The 27,008-nt window shown below is 40.5% G+C and overlaps 1 protein-coding gene across 15 annotated transcripts in view; it reads right to left on the bottom strand.

The window, feature by feature from the left end:
- LOC138850130 (uncharacterized) overlaps positions 1-27,008 on the bottom strand; it is a 311,379-nt gene that overhangs the window by 184,194 nt on the left and 100,177 nt on the right. For 2 of the 15 annotated variants that reach the window (XR_016235269.1, XR_016235268.1), the window contains one exon: positions 20,355-20,436. The exons of the other annotated variants lie outside the window; for them this stretch is intronic. The gene's annotated coding sequence lies outside the window, so the exon portion shown is untranslated. Of the gene's footprint in view, positions 1-20,354; positions 20,437-27,008 lie in introns of those variants that run through there. 15 annotated transcript variants of the gene reach the window in all.

Below are 27,008 nucleotides of genomic sequence, written 5' to 3'. Positions count from 1 at the left end.
TTGAGAGGCAGAGACAGAGAGAGCTCCCATTCACTGGTTTTCTAACCCCAGATGCTCACAGCAGCCAGGAACACAACCCAGGTCTCCCAAATGGGTTCAGGAACCCAATTACTTGAACCATCACCAGCACTTCCTAGGTTGTGCTGTAGCAGGAAGCCAGGGTCAGGGGCCAGAACTGGGAATCAAACTCTCATATGGCACATGGGCATCTTAACCACTAGGTTAAACCCCTACTTCCTGTTTCTTGTGCTTCTTAAAAATTGGGTTTTGGCTGTCATATTGTTCAGCCTCACAGGGAAAAAGAAAATGGTCTACACACTCATTTTCTAATTTTTTTCAAAAGTTTCCCATTTCTTCCCCCCAAATTAAGTTGCAATTGGAACTTTAGTTTATTTTCCCTGGCGTCATTTAATTTTTCCAAAATGCAAATGACAGCTGGATGAAACAAGAAAGAGCCAGAGTATGAAGTCACCTGCAAACATCAGAAGTGGGTGGCCTGGGAGTTGGGCTATTCGCACAACCCTGGGGGTGCTTTTAGTGTAGTTGTGTTAACAGTGCGTGCAGTCTCTTAAAATCACAATGCACACCCGCCCTGAGGAGGCTGCATTCCCAAGTCTGTTCTTCTTCCTCCCTGCCCCACATATGGCATTCGCCAGGTGAGTCCAGACAGCCTGATCAAGTTCCCTGCACTTTCCTAAGCCTCGCGTGCATTTTAATTAACCAGCATCTTGGGCTCACAGAAACATCCTCCTTTGGGATCCCTCCCCTCTCCCCCCTCTCCCTCCCTTCCCTTCCTTCCTTCCTTCCGTAAAGTCTAATTTACCTAACATTTCAATGAATGACTAGTTACTAAATACTAGATACATTTTCTCCCTTCCTCCCCAGTTTTGAATGGACTATTCAGACATCCATTTTCCCTACCTGATCTATGAACTTTCATGTTTTTGTTTTCAACTCATTAAAAAAAATTGCCTGCCACTGAAAGCTGATTGCAACTTTAAGACTCTTGGTCTTTGCGCCCATTTTCTCTTTTGGGCATGTTTGGATATGAGATCCTGACCTCTCTTAGCTGCTTCATTCTTCACAGTGAGTGAAATGGCATGTCAGGTGGCACTTACTGTGTTTTGTGGATGGTTCTGCCTTCTGGATGTCTGTCTGTGCTACCCAATTCCTTTTCTCTCATTCCTTTTCATATATTCTGGGATGATCTCTCTGGTAGGCACCATGTTGCCCCCAGCTTCTGTGCCATTTGTTGACTATGTCACAAGTCATAGCAAAAAGGATCTGGTAGATGCAATTCCTTTTACTAAGCAGATGATTTTAAGAAATAGCATCCTGTACTAGCTCTGAGCCCCGTACAATCATAGAAGCTTTTAAAAGTAGAAGAGAGGATTAGACAAAGAGCCAGAGATACCTGGGGAGTCAGGAGACTACACTATGCTCCTGGGGCTTTGTTGTCATAGGAGCTACATGATCGTGAATGCAGGCAGATGCTGGCTGATAGCGAGCTAAGAATGGGGACTTCATTCCCACGTGATCTCCAGAAAGGAGGAGCTCATTCAGCTACCTTCACATTTGATCCTCTAAGACAGAGAATCCAGGTGATTCTCTGTTGATCCAGTTGATCCAAGTTTTGATCCACATAAATAGCCTTATAAGAGGCAATAGACAAAAAAAGTCTGGTGATGTAGATAATGATCATCTACAAATGTCCCTGTGAGGAGTCACACAGGTCCATAAGCAGTTAGGATGGTCTCAGTGGAAAATGGGGAAAGGGAATTCCTTGAAGAGTGTAAAAATGCTTGCCTTTCCCAAAAGTTATGTTTAGCAAGGTAGAACGTGCCTATCCCACTCCTTGGGAGCTCCCAATCTTATCACAAAATAGCAAGGGAGTGGAGATTCCAACCTTCTGATGGCTTTTCAGTCTTATCGTGAACAAGCCAGACAGGACAGACAGGACTCCAAAGCTGGACTCTCCATGGGTTTTGTTCCTGCCTTGTAACTGAATGTTAGCTGATTGCCAGGGTTTTTCCCCCAAAATTGTGCTTAAAAACCCCACTTGCACCAGTCCCTCAGGTTTTACCTCTCTTAGAGTCCCACTCCAGGCTGCTTCAGCAGGAGGTTTCTGACTTAAGTAAATCTTGCTTTGCTCACTGTCTTGTCTGCATGGAAGTTCTTCTTTCTTTCTTTCTTTCTTTTTTTTTTTTTTTGGAAGTTCTTCTTTCACGTGAGACATAGAACAGAGGTTGCCTTTGCTGGCCATCCTTCTACCCATAACACCACTAGTTTCTCCATAATCCACAAACTTGGAATTCAGCTGTGACTTGCATATGCCCTCATCCAAATGACCAGAAAGTCCTACCCAATCCATGTTCCAAACAGGCTTCAGATCTGGCCACATGCACAAACAGAATGCCAACTGTTTGTCCCACTCTTTATCCTGGACTACAAGGTAGCCTCCTTTTGGTTTCCTAACATATGTTTCTCCTGCATTACTTCTCTACTCAGAAGACAAACACCTTTTTGTGGTAACATAAACCATATCATATTCAAAATAAATGTAAACACTTGTAGTAAGACACAAATCTGTATTCCTTCAATTTAAAACCTTGTAAAACCTTCAAAGCACTGGATGAACAGGTCCCTTTTACATCACAGGTTCCCTGTTGGTCAACTGCACTTTGATCCTACCTTCCAATATTTCAAAACCACCTGCAGAGCCAGTTCCTCTTTGGAGTCTTCATACATGTTGCTTCCACCTACTGAACGTAATAATGCCTTCCGTTATGGGACTAAATCTCTAACCATGGAGGCCTTAACTAGCAGATGCCTTTGGGACTATGTGATACTAGTAATGTGTACTCCTTTCATTAAATTCCTATCACATCAAAGTTTGTTATTATGTATTTGTTGACTTACTTGTCTTTCCCACCAGGTTAAAAGCTCCATTCAGGCAGAAACCATGTATATTTTACTTGCCTACCTATAGTCAGCCCCTGCTACAATATTTGGGACTTAAAATGGTTGCTCACTAAATACCATTGGAAAGATTAAATCTGAACATGTTTGCATGCTGCCATACTCCCTTCAAAATTGATTTTCTTTGCTGCAAAATATTTTAGTGTGAGAATGAAGTATAATCTATTTAATTATTAGATATTCAGCTTTTTTGCAGTTTTCACACAACAACAAATGCTATTGTTTTCAAGCATTCTTATCTTTAAATGCCTTTTTAGAATGTCTTATGAAAAGCAGCTGACAGTGGGAACAAAGTCAATTTGTATAAACTTTCAAGTGGACAGCCAAAGTATGTATTAGGAAGGTGAGTTTAAGATAATTCTGTGCTATCTATTTTTGACAAAATGATTGATTAGCTTACCTCTGTTTTCCATAGAAAATTCCAGTGGGTCACACATAACCAACTACGGTGCATAGAGCCACACATATTCTTGCTCCTCTCCTACCAACGCCAATAAGCTGTGTAAGCAACAAAACTCTAGATGTTTTAGAAATCAGAATCGTGTATTTTCCATAGAGTTATGTGTTGGACCCATTCTAGCAGAACAAGACCTATGTGTGATTTTGGCTTTGGGGAGCACTGTGACAACAGGAAATCCATCACAGGTAAAGGCAGGGAGGAACCAGAGAAGACGGTAATGAAGTCCCAGTGGTCTTGTGGGCAGACAGCATGGATGATGATGCCTAGGATCACTGGCCACAGAGCAAGTCGGCACCTACCCAGTGACTCTTCCCTAAAAGCCCACATGAGTGTGTAAAGCACTCAATGGAAGCCTTTTTGGTGGAAGAGGAAGGTTAAGAGAAATCCTTCCAGGTTACCCTGGAAAGTCACTATTAGTGACTTCTGAGAGCAAGAAGAGCAGCCAGAGAGGCCCGCACTGACTCAGACATTCAGAGTGCCCAGCAGCTGGCAGCTGAAGGTTGAGGGCAGGGCAGGAGGAGGACTGAGAACCTCAAAGGCGCCCTGACCCTTCACTGATAGCCAGGTGCTGGAAGCTGGAGAAGAGAGTGGAGAGAAGTCTTTCAAGGCCCACAAAGTCAGGAAGTGCTGGAGAGGAAAAATCAAGTCCCTGAAGGCCCACGGAGCTGTCAGCCAGGCTATAAAGCAGAGAGGGAGCTGGCATTTAAGGATGGAAAGCATAAAGAGATGTCTAAAATCTAGCCAGAGCTCAGATCTCAAGCCCTGCAGAAATAAAAGTCTTGACTCCATCCTCAAACCATTTGAAGCCAATAATAAACTAAATTGAGCTGAAGCTGCAACACTACCCCAACTGAGCTTAACGACAGATTGGCTGGATTCGGGCACTCACCCTAGCAGCAAGACAGAAGTATGCCCTTTTAACGGCCACTCTTATTTACTAAGTGTCATTTGATCAAAATGTATCATAAATTCAGGGACTGGCATATGATCAAATATTGTGGAACATATAAAGCATCAAGAAAACTTTACACCCAGGAACAAGAGGAACATGGTTTCTCAAAGAAGGTGCTGAGGTGACCAGGTAACCCTCAGAGAAGAATTTCAAAATAATTATGATGAAAGTAAAGAAAAAGCTTGTGAAACATAACCAAAACCATATGAGCCAAAAAAGAAATCTCAAGGGAAAAGTAATATTTTTGACTTGAATAAACACAAAACATAGCACATAAATATTTATAGGACATGGCTTAAGCAATGCTCAGAAGAAACTTTAAATACTTAGAGAAATGAAAGCACTCGGGTCAATGATACAATTTTTGCTTTAAGAAAATATGGAAAAAAGATGACAATAAATCCAACAACTAGCAGAAAGAAATCAATAATGATGAACAGAAATAAGTGAAATAGAAAGCAATGGAAAACATGATGCTCAAACTTGGGTTCTTTGGAAAGATGGATAAAAATCATAAATTTGTACCAAGAGTGACCAAGAATATAAAGACAAGACACAGTTACCAATATCAGGAATCAAAGATAGAACATTGCTACACATCTTACACAGATTTTAAAGATGTTAAAATAAAGGGCTGGCACTGTGGCTCAGTGGGTAAAGACTTTGCCTGAGGTACTGGCATCCCAAATGGGTGCTAGTTCAAGTCCCAGCTGCTCCACTTCTGATCCAGATCCCTGCTAATGCACCTGGGAAAGCAGCACAATATGGCTCAAGACCTTGGGCTTCTGAACCCACATGGGTGACCCAGAAGAAGCTGCTGGCTCCTGGCTGCAGGTCAGCCCAGCTCCGGCTACTGCACCTATTTGGCGAGTGAACCAGTAGGTGGAAGTTCTCCGTCTCTTCCCCTGCTCTCTGTTTCTAGAACACTACCTTTCAAATCAATCTTTTTAAAAAAGATTGGAAGAATATTGAATATATTTGTGCCAATTAATATTTAAATAAAATCAAAAAGTCACTATAAACATAGATAATATCAAAGTTCACGTTAAAAAGATTGCTTCCTTCAGGAGCCAACACTGTGGTTTAGTGGGTAAAGCCACCGCCTGCAGTGCTGGCATTCCATTTGGGCACTGATTCGTGTCCCGGCTGCTCCACTTCCTATCCACCTCCCTGTTATAGCCTGGGAAAGCAGTGCAAAATGGCCCAAGTCCTTGGGCCTCTCCACCCACAACAGAGACCTGGAAGAAGCTCCCGGGGAAGAAGCTCCGGGCTACTCTTCAGATCAGCCCAGCTCCGGCCATTGCGACCATCTGGGGAGTGAACCAGCAGATGGAAGACTTGTGTCTGTCTGTCTGTCTGTCTCTCTCTAACCTGCCTTTCAAATTAAATCAATCTTTTTAAAAAATTGCCTTCATAACCCTGTATCTACTATATATAGACTACAGACACAAAATATTCTCACAAAATCAAACCCATGCTGATGAAATCTACATTTAATAAAGAAGACAACTCTACATGAAGTCTTCCCAAATCAATTCATTTTATGAGGTTACAATTACTTTGATACCAAAACCAAAGATATTTTTAAAAATAGACACTGGAACAATACTTCTCCTAAATGTAGCCACAAATATTTTAATATAACTATTTTAAAAAATGAGTCCAGAAGAAGCCAGCTTTGTGGCACAGCTGCTTAAGCTGCTGTTAATGACACTAGCATCCCACATCAGAATACAGTTTGATGCCCCAGCTGCTATGCTTCCAAGCCAGTTCCCTCTTATTGTACCTGGGAAGGCAACTGAAGATAACCCACGTACCTGGGACCCTGCCACCCATGTGGGAGCCCAAGATGGAGTTCCTGGCATATGGCTTTGGCCTAGCCAAGACTTGGTTCTTGTCGATCTTTGGGGAGTGGATCAGCAAATGTTAGATCAATCAATCAATCATTCTTTCTCTAATGCCCCGTCTTTCAAATAAAGTTTTTTTTTTAATTAATTCACAAGCACACACCAAAAGTAATACATTCACATTACAATCAAATTACATCAATTCCAAAAATAGAAGTTGGAGTGATATTTGAAATCCAATCAATGTGATCTCCATTTTTTTTACTTTATAAATTTATATTTATTAAATAAAAGAAAGAGTGATTCTGTATAGGAAAATGCTAAGTAGCATCTATACACAATATCTCATTAAAGCATTTTTAATTTAATCTATATGGCTTAATATCTTAGAATACCCAAGTCATTGCATATTTGTGTAATCTCCATTTTTATTTCTTTTATTTCTTTGATGTTTTACAATTTTCACTGTAGAGATTATTCACATCTTTGGTTAATCTATTCCAAGGTACTGAATTTTTTGTAGATATTGCGAATGGAACTGATGAGACAGTTCTCGGCCATGTTATTTTCTGTGGATACGAAGTCTATTGATTTTTGTGTGTTGATTTTATATCCTGCAAATTTACCAAACTCTGTTATGAATTGCAGTAGTCTCTTACTGGAGTCTTTGGGTTTCCCAATATAATCATGTTGTCTGCCAACTGGGATAATTTAACTTCCTACTTCCCAATTTGTATCCGTTTGATTTCTTTATCTTGCCTAATGTCTCCTTCTAAAACTTCTAGAGCTATACTAAATAACAATGGTGAAGTGAGCATCCTTGTCTGGTTCCAGATCTTAGTGGAAATGCTTCCTACTTTTCCCCATTCAATATAATGCTGGCTGTGAGTTTGTCATATATTGTCTTGATTGTGCTAAGGGATGTTCCTTCTATACCCATTTTGCTAAAGGTTTTTTATCATGAAAGGATAATGTATTTTATTAAATGCTTTCTCTGCATCTATCGAGATAATATACGGTTTTTATTCTTCAATTAATATGATGTGTCACATTTATTCATCTGTATATGTTGACTATCCATTCATACCAGGGATAAATCCCACTTGGTCTGTGTGAATGATCTTTCTGATGTGTTGCTGGATTGGATTATCAAGTATTTTGTTGAGGATTTTTCATCTACTATCACCAGGGATATTTGTCTAGAGACCTCTTTCTTCACTGTATCCTTTTTTTTTTCTGCTTTTGGAATTAAGATTATGCTGACCACATAGAAAAAGTCTGAGAGGTTCTCCATCCTTTTCAATTGTTTCTCTTTAAAATTAGTAGAATTTGACAGTAAAGACATCCAGTCCTGAGCTTTTCTTTGTTGGCAGGGTTTTTTGGTGGGGGGGAGGACAGGGTTTTTATTACTGGTTCCATCATCCATGTTCATGGATTTGAAGAATTAATGTCTCCAAAATGTCATACTACCCAAAGCAATTTACAGATTCAATGCAGCCCGATCAAAATACCAGCAGCATTCTTCTCAGATCTAGGAAAAATGATGCTAAATTCATATGGAAACATAAAAGACCCTGAATAGCTAGTGCAATCTTAAACAAAAACAAAGCTATAGACAACACAATACTAGATTTCAAGATAGACTACAGGGAAGTTATCCTCAAAACAACCTAGTACTGGCACAAAAATAGGCATGTAGACCAATGGAACATAATAGAAATCTCAGAAATTAGTCTACATGTCTATAACCAACTAATCTTTGACAATCCATCCCTAGAGAATGGACAGTCTCTTTATCCAATGGTGCTAGGAAAATTCTATCTTCATGGGCAAAAATATGAAACAAGACCCATACTTTATACCTTATAAAAAATCACCACAAAATGGATCAAGGATCCAAATTGACAACCTGAGACCATCAAATTACTAGAGAACATTGGCAAAACTCTGCAAGACATTGGCGTAGGCAAAGACTTACAGAAAAAGACTCCAGAAGCATAGGCAATCAAAGCAAAAATAGACAAACAGGATTACATAAAGCTAAGAAGCTTCTGCACTGCAAAGGAAACACTCTACAACTTGAAGAGGCCACCAACAGAATGTGAGGAAATATTGGCCAACTGTGTATCTGATAAAGGATTAACACCCAGAATGTATAAAGAACTCAGGAAGCTCAATAACAACATAACAATCAAGTCACATCACCATCACAAAATGGGCAAAGGACATGGACAGGCATTTTTTCAAGGATGAAATTCAAAAGGCCAACAGACACATGAAAAAAAAATGCTAAGAATCACTAGCCATCAGGGAAATGCAAATCAAACCACAATGAGGTTTCACCTCATTTCATTTAGAAGGGCTTTTACACAAAAATCAAAAAACAATAAATGCTGGTGAGGATGTGGGGAAAAAGATACCCTAACACACTGTTGGTAGGAATATTAAGTAGTTTAACCATTATGGAAGGCAGTATGCAGGTAACTCAGAAATCTGATAACATATCTACCCTAGACCCAGCCATCCCACTCCTGGAAATTCACACAAAGTAAACAAACTCAGCATATGAAGGAGTTATCTCTGCCCCATGTTTACTGCAGCTAATTAACAATAGCCAAGTCATGCAATCAACCAGGATGTCCATCAATGGATGACTAGATAAAGAAACTACAGCATCTATACACTATTCAATACTACTCACCTGTACAAAAAGAATAAAATCCTGTCTTTGACAACAAAATGGTTGCAACTGGAAACCACTATGATTAGTGAAATAAGCCCAGACCAAAAAGACAAATAGCTTATGTTTTTCCTGATTTGTGGTAATTAATATATGGAGCACAAAAAAGTAACACATATGATCAAAGGTATCATTTTGAGATTTGAATTTTAAAGCCTTTTTCTGTACTTTTGAGGGACAATGATTTTTCTACTTACTGCTTGCTGAATTCTTCATTTGGTGGTGGGCTAAGCTTGTGATTACTAAATAAACTGAAAGTATGTCATTAAAAATTTTAAAGAATAAACAGGAAAGAAAGCAGGAGGGAGGTTGGGAGCATGGGCAGCAGATAGAACAAGGCGTAAAATATCATTATGTTCTTAAATCTATGTATATGAAATACATGACATCGTTCACCTTACATAAATGTGAAATTTATTAAAAAATAAAGCTGATAAGCACTACAGCTAAAAATAAATATAATTTATATTATCAATCAGATTTAAAAAGGAATATCATATGATCATCCTATAGATGCAGAAATTGCTGCTGATAGAATTCATATCCATCTCATGTTAAAAGTCTCCCTACAAATTAGTATTACAAAATATTTCTTTAACTTTATAAAAGTGATATACAGAAGTCCTACATCTAACATTCTTCCTTATAGGTAAAACACGATCCATTATACCTAAAATCAGTCACAGTACAATGGTATGTTTGCTTAGCATATCTATTTTTCTTCCACTGATGGCCCTAAAATGTAAGAGCCAAAAAAAAAATTTTTAAAACATTCAGATCCAAAAGAAAGAAGTGAAATGCTATTTACACACAACAATACGATCACTTTTAAAAGACGATTAAAGATTTTTCACTTCATAGTTCTAGAAAAAAATAAAGTGGCATAACATGGAAAGAATAGACTTTTCCATCAATAATCTGGAATAACCAGAAAGCCATATGCAGACAAAACTCCTATCTTGATACATGCCTCACACTTCAGGCAAAATTGAACTCAAAACTTTGTGAAAAGCTGTGCAGAAAAAAATATTTAAAAAGAGTCAGCAGAGGGCTGGCACTGTGGCACACCAGGTTAAATCCCTGGCCTGTGGTGCCAGCATCTCATATGGGCGCTGGTTGGAGACCCAGCTGCTCCACTTCTGATGCAGCTCTCTGCTATGGCCTGGGAAAGCAGTGGAAGACGGCTTGAGTCCTTGGGACCCTTCACCCATGTGGGAGACCTGGAAGAGGCTCCTGGCTTTGGATCAGCTCAGCTCTAGCCATTGTGGCCAATGAGCCAGCTCCCAGGCTCAGCCCCAACCCAGCTCCAGCCATGGCAGGCATTTGAGAACCGAACTCCTTCTGTTTCTCTGTTTCTCTCTGTGTATCTGAACCCAAGATGAATAAAGAAAATTTAAAAAAAAAATGAGAGAATTTACACAAGGCAGCCTGAATAAGGAAGAACTTCTCATGAGCCACCCAAGAGGCCAGAAGCATCAACTAGCACTTATTCCCTTTGAGAAAAACCATGAAAAGCAAGGTAAAGTATCAGCAGGTTCAGTCACATTCTTTTTTATTTGTTTGTTTGTTTGTTTTTTGTTTGTTTGTTTTTTGTTTTTTTTTTTTTTTTTTTTTTGACAGGCAGAGTGGACAGTGAGAGAGAGAGAAAGGTCTTCCTTTTGCCTTTGGTTCACTCTCCAATGGCCGCCGCGGCCGGCGCACCACGCTGATCCGATGGCAGGAGCCAGGTACTTCTCCTGGTCTCCCATGGGGTGCAGGGCCCAAGCACTTGGGCCATCCTCCACTGCACTCCCTGGCCACAGCAGAGAGCTGGCCTGGAAGAGGGGCAACAGGGACAGAATAGGTGCCCTGACCGGGACTAGAACCCGGTGTGCTGGTGCCACAAGGCGGAGGATTAGCCTAGTGAGCTGCGGCGCCGGCCCAGTCACATTCTGTAATGAGGAACTATCTCCCCCACATGCGACACCACAGGGAATGCTGCGAAGTTCTTCAGGCTGAACAGAAATAGCATCTGAGGAAAGGTGCATCTATAGGAAGGAATGAAGCACACCAAACGCAGTGATTATGAGAATAACTATAAAATGTATTCTCACCTACCTAACAACTACATAAAAATCAACTCCTGATGGATTAGAGGCACAAATCTAAGACCAGAAACTGCAGAACTACTAGAAGCACACAGGGACATTGGTTTGGGTATTGATTTGGGATTTTTTGTTTGCTTGCTTGTTTTTGGTTTTGGCAATGACCCTGAAAGCACAAAGAACAAAAGCAAAAAAATCAACAAATCACATTACATCCAATTAAAATATATCTACAGAGCAATGGGAACAGTCCACAGAAAGAACAGACCACTTACAGAGAGGGGGCAAGATCGGCAAATCATACATCTGATAAGGAATTCATATAAAAAATATACAAAGAACTCCGATGACTCAACATTATGAAACCAATTAACCCAACGAAAAGGTGGGTAAAGGACCTGAACAGACATTTCTCACATAATTATCATTATGCTCCTGGACCTGAATATAGGAAATACATGAAATTTGTATACCTTAAATAAAATTTAAAAATAAATCATTAGATTCATCCTCAAAAACAAGACAGACAATGGCCATCAGATTTAGAAACCCATTCTCAACACCATGATCACCTAGGAAGTGCAAGTTCAATTCCCAGTGAGGTATTACCTCACATGTTTTCTGAACAGGGAGTCTAAGACAACAAAAGACAAGCCTTCTCAATGAAGGAAATTGTGTCACTTTCAACAACATTGCTAAACCTGGAGAACTTTATCTTAAATGACATGAGCAAGGCACAAAAAAACAAATATATCATGATTTCACATTTTCTGTGGGACCCAGAACAATTGAACTCATCAAAGTGTGGTGACAGAGGGTAGGGATTGGGTTGGAGGGGAGGGGAGGGGAGATGCCGTTAAAGGGTTGAGTAGCTTTAGCCTCTGAGAGCTACTGTATGGTAGGGTGACCATAGTTAATAAAACGTGTCATATACTTCAATATTGTGCAAAGAATAGACTTTAAATGTCCTTATCACAAGCAACAGTAGGTATGTGAGGTGACAGAGATGTTAAACAATCCTTCCATGAATGCAATCATTTTTATAAATACCTCATCACATCCCATAGAACACTTAATCTTAGTCTGTCAATTAAGAACACAATTTTACTCTTCAAAAACCAGGAGAATTATTAATCAGGCAGTTTTAAGAATAGCTATGAAATAGACTTTTGAAATCATGTGTTATTGACTGAAGTGTGTCCTCTGAAAACTCTTGCCCTCAGGCCCTAACCACATTGTGACTGTGCTAATAGTAGCAGGGCCTCTAAGTGGGTACTGAAGGTTAAAGGAGATGAGAACCTACTCTGATATCCTACACCGAGAGGGCTGGTGCCCTTGGAAGAGAGGAGGGGAGAGCAGAGGCGTGGACACACAGGCAAGGTCACCCAGCCCCACAGGGAGAGGACAGCACTCTGCAGGGCAGGCGAGGAGAGAGGCGTCGCAAGACACCAACCCAAACCAAAGCAAGACTTCCAGCTTCGAGAACTGCAGAAAACAGATTCCTTTTAAGCCACCTGGTCTTTTGTATTGCGTTACGGCAATGCTAGCCAAGTCATCAATCACACGTTCAGAAAGTAATATCCTAAGGAAATGTCTCTTGCGATGTAGACAAGACAGAAAACTAAGTCTGTCTCATTGTCTCTGTCTCTCCCTCTCTGTCTCTTGATCTGTCTCATACGCAACACACACAGGAAATATTTATATTCCAACCGTTATGGTATATGGCTGGCTTCCATTGCCTTCTTCAAAGTTTTGTTTAAATTTTTCTATAATCAATGTATTTTAATAGTTATAAATAAATCAACATTCTAGAAGTTACTGAGTTGCAATACTGAATTCTTCCAAATAGTAGATTACACATAGTTAATGGATAATCAGGATCCCATTGACCTGATAATTGAAGTCAACTTTTCCCAAGAAAACCGCGTGGTCACCAATTGTTTTCTGCTTCCGCAACACAACATTCCCATAAAGTGGGTTTTCTATCTCTGGAGATTATTTTTTAAATGCCAAAGGTGAAGTAATTATGGGAAAGAATTAGCAAAGATGAAAAAAATGTGAAAGCAACACATTGATGCCAACATTGCTATTCTAAACATTTGTGCTTGCTATGGCTTGCAGTTAAAATTTAAAAATAGCACTTAAATATGTGTGTTAATAACATCCAGAAGGCATTTCTTTCAAGCCTGTTTGGGCTGTTGCAGGGTTTAATTTAACCACAGCATTCATTTATGTCTAGCAGTTAAATTTTTTCTTTTAAGCTCAAAGGAACTGTGAGTTGTAACTATGATCTAATTGGTAAGGAATGAAGAATGTTTTTCATGTTTTATAGACAACATGAATCCCGATCATTTTACAGCAGTAAATGATGAAGCACTCCACTTGCTGTGTCTCCCTGTGGAAGCCGGGACCTAGCTCATTAAACTATAAAAATAACTCGCTGGGTTCCGCAGCTCCTAGAAGGCTCTCTGACAAGGGAGGTTATTTTTATTTCACTAATGCACATTCACCAGGCCGTCCAAAGCAAGTGAAATTCTTTACGGTCCCCAACTAAATCAATTTATAACTACATCTACATGTCAGAGGGGACGTGCAGAGAGCCTAAACTGCTGGATGGAAGATAATTTATTATTGATTTTTTTCAACCTTTTTTTTAAAAAAAGAAAAAAAGCAGCTACAATTCATGGGTTCCTCTTTGCCACACGAATGATCTATACAGCACGGTGGATGTGTCAAACCAGGTTCTGTGGGACGGAGAAAAGACACCATAGTCAGGAGTGCCTGGTCTCCCCACGACTCCAAGAAGTGAACAACCTTGGGTCATTTAAAAACAAGGAGAAGAAGGGCATTTGTGTGTGCTGCCTGTTTTCAAAGGCTTCAAAATAATAAAGTAAAAAAATAAAATAAATCACCTCCTACCTGAGAAACTAGTGACTCAATTACTTTTACTCAAAGGCAAATTACCCTAAGTATTCTTTTCTTCTTTTCTCTTTAAGACTCAAATACTCCTCTGCAAAGAATTTGAAGTCAGGCCACAGCTTACAACTGGATGAAGCTAGAAAAAGACAGAAAAATCTGTAGACTACAAAGCTTGCTCCCCAGCCTTGCTACTGATTGACTCCATTTACTTTCCTCTATTTCTCCACCTAAGAGACTCTGGCCAAGACGTAGCACAGCAGTTTCAACAGAACGTATTTCCTGAAGCAGAATTAGAGCAAGGGCCATATCCTCAGACTGCAGTTCCCAATTCTCCCTACCATAGAGTGATCCTACCTCTGTTCAATACGCCCCAAGGTCAAATAAAAACCTCCTCTGCCCTGAGGACATTGTTAGCACTGACCAGTAAAATATTCAACAGTGTATCCCATTACCATAGACTATTGCAGAAACAATTACTCAATAACGATTATGATATTATAAAAACAGCCAAAAACATCATAAATGCATTGCAGTCCATTTGGGCAGAACAGCTACCGAAATCTACCACACTTTCCACTTCTACTCCCACCCTCCCACCCTCTCCTTCCCCTGTCAGCAATATTCCATTTGCATTTTGCACATTCTTGGTTAACTTGTCCATGGCTAAAGGCTTTTCCTGCAAGTGAGTTACATTTTTCCTCCTTTATAATGAAGACTTTCTTTTATAGTAAAATGGAAATTATGGGGCCTAGGTCCCCTAGCACAGAATGTTCTGATCAACTTGCCATGTAAATCCTGGTTTCACTCGTACTAGCTGTTTTAACTTGCACTTGTCACTTGATCCCAGGTTCCTAATCTGTACGGCAGTAATAATAATTAATAACTATTTTCTCTCGCCTGCAGATTTAGGAGGATGATTCTATCAGGTGAAATAGTTGAATATGTTAAGGGAATTACACAGCATTACAGCAATAATAGCAACTATTAATACGTTAGCCATTTTAATATCCTATTTACGAGAGGGCCACATTGTAGTTAACTATCCGGAAAATAACAAACCTATAAATAAGAACAAAAGTGCCCTGTGCACATCAAGGAAATTCACCATCAAAGATGTGGGGCACCTGGCTCCAACGAACAATGCGAGTGCACTAACGTGTGCCGTGTAAAGAGGAAGACAGGCAGTAAAGTCATCTTCATCCAAAGGGCAATGTGGGCAGCACTGGTCAAGAGACGAAGACTTGGATTCTCACGATGAGCAACTGTCACCCCAGAGCGAGAGGACAAGTGAATTATTAATGGAAAACAAAGGGACTTTGCCCATCTACCAACGCCTGCACCCACATACTCTATGTTCAGTCCCGCAAGTGCAGATAAAGGGTCTCCACCCTTCACCCAGAGTACCCCCAACCTCCAGAGCTCTCTTCTTCTCTCACCTGCTCAGGAGAGCAATGCCAACAATCACCAGGTATGCCTCTCTCTGCTGAGTTACTATGAAAGCAATCAAGCTATTGCTTTTTTCCCACTTAGAATAAATCTTTTTAAACCTCACTCCCCACTCCATGAAGCTAACACCCATCTCTCTCCTTACCCTTTGAATAGAATACCGATCAGGTTTCTCTGTTCTTGAACACCTTTAATTTTTCCCTTCTGGTCTCTCCTAAGCTCAAACTGTGAGCATTTTATTCCCATAAGTCAACCAGCTGCTGTTACCTATTTTGACAAAAACATATACATTGCAAAAATCTAAAAGAAATTCCCAATTTTCATCCCAAATGACTGGTAGACAACTGATCACACCCTCTCCTGTAGAGTTTTCTGTCCTTGGGTCTGAAGACTCATTCACCTGATCTTCTACCTTCTGCACTGGCAACTGCTTCTTAGCCTCTCTTCCACCTCCTCCCCACAGCGTGTTCCCTGCATGCAGGAGTACCACAGAGTTCAGCCCTGAATTCTCTTCTCTGTAGTATCCCATCCACACCATGATTCTGTCTCACCCAAATGCGTGTGATCCCTAAGTTGTCTCCAACCTCAATTCCCCTCTTCCCCAAATGCAAGCTGACACCCCAGTTAAATGTGTCATTATCATCTCAAGCTTAACGTGTCCAGAATCCAACTCTTGATATTCTCCCTGTTGTATTTTCTCCGTTAGCCTCACACCATAGTTAACAGGAACTCCCTCTCTTTTCTCAATTTTTCTAAAGACTTACTTATTTGAAAGGCAGAATTACAGGGAAAGCAGGAGAGACAGAAAGAGAAAGAGACAGAGAGATCTTCAACATCTGATTCACTCCCTAAATGGCTGCAACAGCCAGGGCTCATCCAGGCCAAAGCCAGGAGGCTGGAACTCCATCTGTAACTCTTACATGGGTGCCAGGGACCCATGTGCTTGGTCTGTCATCTGCTGCTTTCCCAGGAACATTAGCAGAAAACTGGATTGGCAGTGGAGGCCAGAACTTGAAACCGTCTTCATACAGTATGCTAGCCTCATAGCTTCCAGCTTAGCCAGCTGTACCACAACGCCAGCCCTGGGAACTCCATCTTTCTAAATACTTAGGTCAAAATCTTTAATCTGTCTTGGCCCAGTCTTTTTTCTCATAACCAAAGCTCTGCATGTTCTACATTAAAGCTACATTAAGAACACAGCCATTTTTCCTCTCTAGTTAGACCATCTGGTTTGAGTTATCATTACGTGTTGCCTGGATTAAAGGACTATCTTCCTATTTGGTCTTCATCCCTTACCCTTGTTCAAAATACTTACAGCACAGTGGTCAGAGAGTCTGCTGAAACACGAGTCAACTCAAGGCAAACTGCCCCCTACCTCAAAACTTTCCCCCGTCTTCCCCCATAGTGCCAAACCCTGAGTGCCATACACAACCTGGCCACCTACTCTCTGATATCATCTGCTTCTACTGTTTTCATCATTCACCCAGCTCCAGTAAACTCATAGGAATTCCTTTATCGTTCCTACAGGAAGCCAAGCACAAATTTCCTTGGGCTCTTTGCATTTCCTCCTCCACCAGGGATCTGATCTGCCAGAGGTGTGGGGCCAACTCCCTCATTCCCTCCTACCCGTCCTGAACTGTCACCTCCTCTGACTCAGAGCCACTGACTCTCCCAGTCTTTCTAACAGGTTGTCTTTATTGGCCCTCGTTTTTGAAGCACAGTTCACCCAGAGAGAATTCTTCACTGACAACCCTTCCTTTCAGCGTTGTGAATATGCTCTTTTACTAACTTTTCGTTTCAGTTCTTTGATCTGAGTACTCGGCCATTAACAGCTGCTCAATTATTTTTCTCTTGCTGCTTTAAAGTATTGGCCTATATTTGACATTCAACAGCATGATGTGCCTAAGTATGGATTATTTTTTTATTTATCCTACTTTGGGAAACATCCAGCCATTATTTCTTAAAACGAGTTTTCTGTCCCCTCTTTGTGCTCTTCCCTTTCTGAGTCTCTAGTTACAAATATGTTGGTTCATTTAACTGTCCTCCTATTTTTGAGATTCAAGTCATTTTTATGAGTCTTTTCTCACTCTGTTCTTCCGAACAGACGTTTCTACTGTTCCACCTTCTAGCTCATGGATCCTTGTCTCTCTCCCTCATAGATGTTGAGAACCTTTATTGTGTTTTTACATGTATTCCTGTGCTCGTGAATCCCAGAACTCCCACTTGGTTCTTTTTCCTATCTCCTTATTGAAATACTCTATGCGTTGATCCATCACTGTTATGTTTTCCTTTCATTTGTCTAACACGGCTTCCCCGAGTTCTTTGCATATATTCATGACAGCTGCTTTGAGGTGTTGTTCTCCTGGATCTCCTGTCTTCAGATGATCACTCTGATCATCAACAGATTTATTTTCCATTAGTCATCCTTTCCTAATTCTTTATGTGCTCTAATAGGTTTTTTTATTATTGAAAACTATACCTTTAGGTGACACAATGCACCAAGTATGGCTTCTGCGGTCTCTGCTGAAGTTGCTACAGTACCGATCACTTGGGTTCTGCTGTTACGTTTTGTAGCGACAGCCTGGGTCCCAGTGTGTGAAAGGTGCTTCAGGGCAATGCGTGGCCACTGGGACGTCGGTTCAGGATTCAAGTGACCGTCACTGCTGTCATTGTTTCTATTTTTAATTTTGCCTTCTAGAGCTGTCGCTGGGTCGCACAGTTAGTTGTCATCCAGTGATTGGACAGAGGTTGTTCGTGAGCGCGTCATGATGTCAGACTGCAGTCCTCTCCCACAGAGGCCCACGTGTAAGTTAATAAGGAAGCACCTTCAACTTCCACTTTGTCTTCAAGACTGCCCTGATCTTTGTCTCTGCTGGGCCCTGTGGCATGGGCTGAGATACAGAAAGGAGACTGAACAGAGACTTCAAATCCGTCACATCGTCAGGGGACCTGAGGTCTGCATCTGTGTGTCTGCTGACATTCTGGAAGGCGGTATGAGAGAGAACTATCTGGAGACGAAAGTGGCGGGTAAGAACGAAATTCCACACAATCAGAAGAGAAACTCCTTCGTGCCAGGACTGTATCTTCCCATATACATTGCACAAAGCCTGAAATGTGCAAGTAGTTTCTCCACTATTTTTAATTGGCGAAGAAGTGAAAAATCAGATGCACCATGCCTAGTTAGCAGAAGAGTATAAAGAAAATCAAATCTTTAATGTTGAAAATAGTTTGAATTAACTTGAAGTGATGAGTATTTAGTTAGAGATTAGGCAGAATTATAAAATGTCAAGAATGTTTTTAACACTTTATGACAATACTATTCAGGAAAACCTTAGAAAAGGCATTTTCAGATCTCAGACTGGGCCGCTAACAGGCAATTTCCGAAGTCGCCCTTTGCAGAAACATATTTTGTAATTCACAGTTTTCCACTGGACAGCATCAACAGGCCCATTCTTGCATGTCACTTGTCCCCTCCCCAAGTCTCATTTCTACGTAACTGCTCCGTGTCTGAATGGTTTCCAGCAGCCTTTGATGATTCCTCACATATTTACAAGCACTCATTTTCCTGTATATTCATCAGAGGATTACTTAGCCTCCTGAAATTTCGAACAATCCTTACTCAGCTTCGTGAAGGCTCATTCAAATGCAATATTCCTCAAGTTTTTCATACAGAAATACTATGGCATGTCTAGAGATATTAAATATGTATTCATGTTTGCAAAGATGTTTTTACAGAAATTTGGAAAAGACTTAAAACTCAACTGCAAGTGTCTTTACTACAGTAGATCTAAACCTAATTACTTTCTCCAGTCTCTAACCATAAAGTACTTTAGGATAGGCTATGAATAACATTAGCTATAATGATAACTTAATTCTTTAGGCTCTCTCCAGGGACTATTTCTTTATTTAACAACTCTTTTTCTCAAACATGGCAAAAGACAGAGAGATGATTTTAGTTCAAATGTTTAAGCTGCAAGGAATCAGATCTTGTGCTGGGTACCACAAGCAATTAAAGTCTCGCCACTCCAGTCCCCAGTGGTACATAAGCAATACAGCTGCCTTTCAAAGACCTATCAATAACATCTTCTTGGCAAAGTTGTATTGAACACATCCTTTTTCTGCAGCAAAATGCAATCTGCTTTTGATGAGTCAGAAGGATGGCGGACAGAAAGGTGCAAAGTATCACTGAGTCTAAGAGTGAGTCCCTTCCAAAAGTGAGGGGTGGGGGGACTTCAAGCCACAATCTGAGCACCACAAGACAAATCAAAGCTACAGGACCACGGGAGTGGAATGTGACCACATAATAAAAGCAATAGATGAGTGTAATTATCTAACACACATAAGCAGGAATGTGACAGACAGGGAATGAGACATAAATTTAAGAAATCTTGATTAATACTGGCTCAGTATCACAAAGCATAACCATCAAGTAGGAGCCAATGTAATTATGATTTACAAAACTATAATTTACTCAGACTTGAAGAGGCAGTGCACAGTGTGTCATAAAAATATACATATGCACTCACCAAAATAATCTCTGGTCTTAAACACTTACAAAGTATTTTCTATTTAATTTGATGCAGGCCCATACATTTGTAACCTTAGATTTCTGTATGTGGGAGTCGGATGTAAGCCCAGCTCCAGCTGAGCAGATGTCTGCTGAATGTTAATGAGATAGAGCGTCTATGTTAATACGTGTTTTCATACACACTGATTATATTAAAGCATGTTGTAATTGAATTATTTTCTAGCTTATTATTTCAGAATACTTGTTATTTTTTGAGACCTGGTTTTTAGAACATGGACAGCAGTGTTGAAGTATTTCAAGTACCATGGTTTTTAAGACAAAGAAGATCCTATTACTGGTAAAGGTTGCCTGTGTGACGGGTGAGAACCGACTTCTTGGAGGATTTTATAGTTCTGTTCGGAGGTCGCTTTTCCACTGCAGTAGAATTGATTTAGACTCAGACCAACTGCTGTACTCTCTGCAAGCCACTAAGAGCCAAACACTGTAAATTAGATAAATCTGTGGTCACATAAAAAGCAATTGTGTCATTAAAATTCTTATTTCATTCACCTAACAAATTCTCCCACATGGGCGATATTCTGAATTAGAAAACCATCGGCGTACATATAATTGAAGGCAGTTTCCCAGAGTTCACTCTCTTAATTTGCAACAAGTTCAGTTCGAAGCTGGTGTAACTAGTATGTTTGCTCCTTGAGAGGAGACAGGGAAATGGGGCCCTTTCTAATTTCCTTCTCAGAATGCTGTTTCTAATGCGTCCACTTCAAAACACATAAACCTTACGTAATATAAGGGGAAAAAAAAGCAACAGCAATAATGAACTTAGCTATCATTTAATGAATACTTACCATGTCGTGAGCAAGTGTTAAATGCACTATAAATACTGTTTCATGTAATTTTCCCCAACAACCTTGTTGTCACAGAGCTGTTAACATCCCTGCTTTTGCCTAAGGAAATAGTTTAAGAGAAATTTAGAAATGTATCCAATTAATCACTGCAGATTTAGATGATTGGTAACCAAAAGCAGATTTTTCCTAAAAGGAATCCTTTTGAAACATATTTTGATAAATAAATGAGGAAATCTTATAGCCTCAAGATATAGAATGTAGTTTGGAACTTTCTTATATAGGTGCTTATGACATCTCATAGCTCTTGATTTATACCTCTTAAAGGGAATTTCAGGAAGCTTATGGGAAACTGGGATTAAAGATAAGCTTATTTTGGTTCAAAAAAATTTGAAATTCGTGTATTTTTCATAATACATATTTTCCATGAATTTTGGATTTCAGATTTCTTTGCACCAAAATAAACTCATCTTTCAGGTTTAAAAAACCTGCAACCATGCCCAAATCCAGAGCCAAGAATTCAATTTTGCTTCCCAATGTGTGGCAGGGATCCAGCTACTTGAGCCATCAACTGCTGCCTTCCAGGGTACACTTTAACAGGAACTTGGAAATGGGAGCAGTACTGGAATCCACTCAGGCACTCAAATATGGGCTGAGGGTGCCCCAAGTGGCATCTTCACTGATAAACACATGTCCACCCCAAACTCACATTTTAATTCCATTTTCATGATCTCTTTGAAGTACTGTCATAAATGTGTATTTATATATTTATTGGACAAAGTTTATTATATAACACATTCACATATAGGTTCACTGGAACTTTGTAATAAAGTCTTCATTTACTATACTGGGATTATGTTTGGACTTCTCATAAATTTCTTTTATTAGGAGATGAGTAGCTCAGGCCTGACCCTCTTGAAATTTCATTTTAGTGAAATTTAAAAAGTAGGTTTCAACTGTTCCAAGATGGTTCCTAGTGTACCCAGGTAGATCTGCTTGGCAAACAAGTTGATCCTGGCAATCACAAGAATGTGTCAACACATAGGATGATATTATCCATACTGACTCATTTACAGTTTGGAGAGTTTGTGATATAGCTAGCATTTTCAAAGTCCTAACACTGTGCCTGTTGTACTGATTAGGAAAGAAGTTTACTTGATTTTCCCATGGTCAAACTCTTAGAAATGTTAGTTTTTCAGAATACTTCTAATTCCTCATAGCTCTCAAGAATAAGGATTTGATCATTTGTGGATCTTAATGACTCAACTTGGAAAATAAATAATCCTCCAATGGCCACTGTGGCTGGCGCACTGCAGCCGGCACACCGCGCTGATCTGCTGATCCGAAGGCAGGAACCAGGTGCTTCTCCTGGTCTCCCATGGGGTGCAGAACCCAAGCACCTGGGCCATCCTCCACTACCTTCCCAGGCCACAGCAGAGAGCTGGCCTGGAAGAGGGGCAACCGGGACAGAATCCAGTGCCCCAACCAGGACTAGAACCCGGTGTGCTGGCACCGCAAGGCGGAGGATTAGCCTGTTGAGCCGCGGGAGTCACTGTGCACTTACTCCTCATGTAGGATCTCTGTCCTTAGTGTGCTGTACATTGAGATTTAATGCTATAACTAGTACTCAAACAGTATTTTTCACTTTATGTTTCTGTGTGGGAGCAAACTGTTGAAATCTTTACTTAATGTATGCTAAACTGATCTTCTGCATATAAAGAGAATCGAAAATGAATCTTGATGTGAATGGAAGGGGAGAGGGAGTGGGAAAGGGGAAGGGAAGCCATTGTAATCCATAAGCTGTACTTTGGAAATTTATATTCATTAAATAAACAAAAAGGAAAATAAATAATCCTACTACTACACTTTGACACTCCTGAATGTTTAAATGAAGGTGCTCTGATTAAAAGATGAGTTTTTCAAAAATCTTACCTGCAAGTACATGTGCAAACCGTTGACAGTCATTTTGACAGGCTGAGATGGTAAGACCCTAGGTGGTGTTACCCACTACAAGCTCAGAACTTTGTGATTTTGTGTTCTACATCAAAGAAACATCATTGTTCTCCCTAACTGGCTTTGAAATACATGAAAACTATACACTACAATTTTGACTTACAAAACACACATGATGGTGCTCACTTCGGCAGCGCATATACTAGAAATAAGACACACATGATTTACTCTGAAGTGCCACCTTCATCTGCTTTGGCCATTGTGCAGCTCACGTTACTTCATTTGAGCAGAGAGTTGTCAGAGTTTGGAAAGTGATAGAAAAAGAGGCAGCTTGGGAATCCAGAGTTCATGTGGCATCTTGGATTATGTGTACTGGGCGAAGTACTTAATGACTCTAAACCTCAGTTAGACTGCCAGAAACAAAGAGGAAGCTCAGTTTCTGAGGCTTCCTGGGGCAGGTGCTATGCTCCACCCTCCAGCATCCTCTTCCTTCACAGCAGTACTGTAAGCAATAAAGGAGAAGGTGAATGGAGAGAAGTGTGGTGTCACTCAAGCTACAGGGCTAATCGGAGTTCAGGAGATGGCAAACCTGTGGGAACAGGGTGGCGGCAGCACCCTGATTTCTAAGCGCAGGCGAGATCTGGTGGTAATATTCTAATTCAGGAGAAGGAGCAGAAGAGCAGGTGCAATTGTTCCAGAGTCCGATAGGAAGTTGCAGCCAAACGCCTGAAAGCAGCTCCCAGGGCTGTAAGGCAGGCTCATCTCAGAAGGGGGAAAGCTGTAAGTACTATTTTCCTAACCTCTACTTTTGTGGCTTAAAAAAAAAATCAGATTTTTTTCCTGAGAACCAGATCAGCAACATATGACCTGAGGATGTTTTTTGGATAAAAGGGGGTAGGGAGTGCAAAATATTAGTGTTCTAGAATGCTTGAAGGTTTGCAAAACAGAGGAAGAATTGGACTTTTTCAACCAATTTCCAGAAGACAGGGATAGATGGTTAGAATTTAGTTATAGAGAGTGAGTTTTGGACTTATTTCAGAAAATGACTGTCTTAAGATTTAAAAGTCTTCAAGAGTAGAATGTGTTAGAAATAAATCCATCTCTGGCAATAAAGGTTCTTGCGTTATTATTCAAATCCCTAGAACAGCTGACTTGTTGAAATTGATACGGTTACAAATGTCAAAAACACTTTAGAGAAGTCAAAATTATATTCTTGATGATGGGAAAAGGATGAATTCATTCCCCTAAATGCAGTTTTCAAAGAGATAATCAATGACCCAGGGATAAAGGTCACTGGGAGTTCAAACTTTGTCATGGTTTTAAGTCTAGGGTTTAGAGTCAGACTTGACATCAATTCTTGGTTCTACCAACACTTGGTTCTCATTGCTCGACTTTGAAGTGAGTCATCATTCCACCATCCAGTGTCATCTTTCTTATAAAATGGGGGTGATACCTACCTCTTGTGGCTGGAACAGGGATAAAATGAGAGAATGCATGTAAATCACTACAGTTTGGCACCCAGAGAGCACTAAAATGACTTAAATTAGCATATGAGGAAGCACAGTGGGGTGGGGAGGTATTTCTGGTGACCTCATTCAGCACTGACCTGACCTGCTGCCCTTACTTGGAGCATTTGCGTCCCTAGAAATGTAGTTTATTCATGACACTGTTTAACCACGGTGCAACTGAGGGCACATCTATACACTGTCATCCTGTATAATCGAAGGCAGAGTTGCTCTAGAAGTAGCAATAGACACTTTTCCACATTTGACACTTGACAGCTTATTCCACTAGTACAATTTCACAAGAAAACAAGAAATGAAACTGAATGTCACCAAGATAGAAATATGAAAGAATAATACCAGTGGTAACAGCAAAATAAAAATTGTTGTTTTTCGTCTACTTCTGACAGTGCAAACATAATATTTTTACTACTTCTAAAAAAGAATGCATATGAACTGCCAGCAAATGTTTCAAATGCCAACCCTTACTGACCTTTAACTGTGGAAACAGTATAGCTCTATTTTGGTATCCTTTCCTGGAGCAGGACTGACTTGCACTGCTGTTTTGACCTTCCTTGCTTTCCCAACATCACCAGGTGGAGAGAAATCTTTGGGATTATTCACCACCATCCCTGTTGTAGGAATCAGCTCCCTTCCTGTCTATGCACATGACTTTCACAGCACTCTCTAACTGTAATATCCCTTCATCCAGTTTGTTTCACAGCCCTTGTTCACATCTGTTATGTCATTGGGCTTAGCATTCATCCAAGATTTCCCATTTGTTAACGAGACATCATCACCAATCGTTGCACACAAATAAACCAGGATAGGTCCCGTGGACTCCACTTTATACTTGAACTTCTACCACGGTCACATCCAATGGTATATAAGGGGAACCAACAGTCAACAGACTTCTTACCACTCAGCCCATGATGAGCAACTGAGAACAATCATTACGAAAGCAAGCCGAGCCTTAGCTGGTCCAGCCTCAGCCACTGTGGGGAATCAGGCAGAGCACCAGCTTCCCAGAGCGCTTACTCATGCTCACTCTGTCTCTTTCTTTCATTCTCTAATAGTAATACATGGTAGCTGCCAGCTGCTATGAGGAGAGTTCAAGCAGTATACAGGATCTCAATGTAGAATGTTCTAATCATGCTGTTTTTATTACAGTGAAAATACTTTTCATAATTTGAATTTGTAAATCACTTCAAACTTTAAAAAAGTTGAAGACAAGACCTGTGAAACTATTTTATATGAAATACTTTCATATTCCAACTTACTCCAAAATAGAAATCAGAATATATAATTGGGCTAGTTAAGCTGCCATTTAGGACTTCGGCACCCCAATCATAGTGCCTGTGTCCCAGCTGCTCTACTTCCAGTTCAACTTCTCGCTCATGTGCATGCAAAAGGCAGCAAAAAATGACCCATGTATTGGGTCCCTGCACCCATGTGGGAGACTAAAGTGAAGATTCTGGCTCCTGTCTGCAGCCTTGGCCCAGCTCCAACTGTTGGAGCCATTTTGGGGGTGAAACTGCAGATTAAGATCTCTCTCCGTTTTTAAAAAATAGATCTAAATTGAAACCTCTCATTTAGAATTTTCTTTATCTCTCAAGGTGTAAAGAGAAATTTTTTTTGTTTATTTGTAGTTTTTATTTCTTAATCTGAGAGGGACCAATACAGAGAAATAGAGAGACAAATAGACAGAGCTCCCTTCTAATAGTTCACTCCCTAATTGCCTGCAAGTGCCAGGCCCAGGCTGCAGTCAAAGCCCAGAACTGGGAACCCAATCCAGGTCTCCCACATGGGTGGCAGGAACCTCATTTCTTGGGTCATCAGCACTGCCTCCCAGGATCTGCAACAGCAGGAAACTGGGGTCAGGAGCCAGCGATGTGCACTGAGTCCAGGCACTTCCATACTGCACACAGGCACTGCAGCCGCTAGCACACCCACAGGCCCCACAACAGAATTCAAAACTGGGCACCATCAGCTGACTCTACTTTACAGATCACACATTTTTAATTGAGAAAATATCCTCCATAATTTTTATTATTTTGGCACCTGATTGGGCTGATGCATTACTTGATCCCCCTACAAATGTGACTGTCCCTTGGGCAAAGCTTAGTTTATAAGTAAGCCAGTGGCACAGCTGATCAGAGTCCTTCCCTAAGAACTAAAAAATAAAAAGGAAAATAAAATAATTAAGTCTATTTTCAGGTAGCAGGATTGTAACACAAATATGGCATGTTAGCTACCACATGGACTAGAAAGCTAACAGCATCAGATCTACAGAGGCTGAAACCAACGCCTACGCACTGAAGAACTCTTGCTTGTGTTAAGGCTTACATAGGCGAGCAGACAAAGGAGAGGAACACAGAAGTAACACTGGAAGGGATTCTGCTCCCCTGCAGTTCTCAACCCTCCTAGACCGTAGCCTGCTATTTCTACTCCCACTTTGTAATTTGACCACCTTCTGTGGTCCCAGGGATGCATCACAATAATTGTTATCTCGGAAAAACCATCCAGCTTTCCTTTGGCTCCTGTGGCTTTAGATCAAAACTCTGCCTGCATGTTCACACTTCTGCTTCCCATCTTTGCAGGCACGGCAGAGACTTGGTATACTTTTCAAAGTATACCTCTTGAAGAGAAATTCCAAATCTTCTTTCTTCTCCCCCATTCAACAAATATTTATTGAATTCCTGGGTAGCAGGCCTCTTAGGTTTGGAGCTGGAACAATGAACAAAAGAGACAAACCC

The sequence above is a fragment of the Oryctolagus cuniculus genome, chromosome 6 (assembly GCF_051225735.1).
Source record: "Oryctolagus cuniculus isolate XC-2025 breed Fujian yellow rabbit chromosome 6, ASM5122573v1, whole genome shotgun sequence".
Taxonomy (NCBI): domain Eukaryota; kingdom Metazoa; phylum Chordata; class Mammalia; order Lagomorpha; family Leporidae; genus Oryctolagus; species Oryctolagus cuniculus.
The sequence above is the reverse complement of the archived record's forward strand: the minus strand, read 5'-3'. Positions and strand labels throughout refer to the sequence as shown.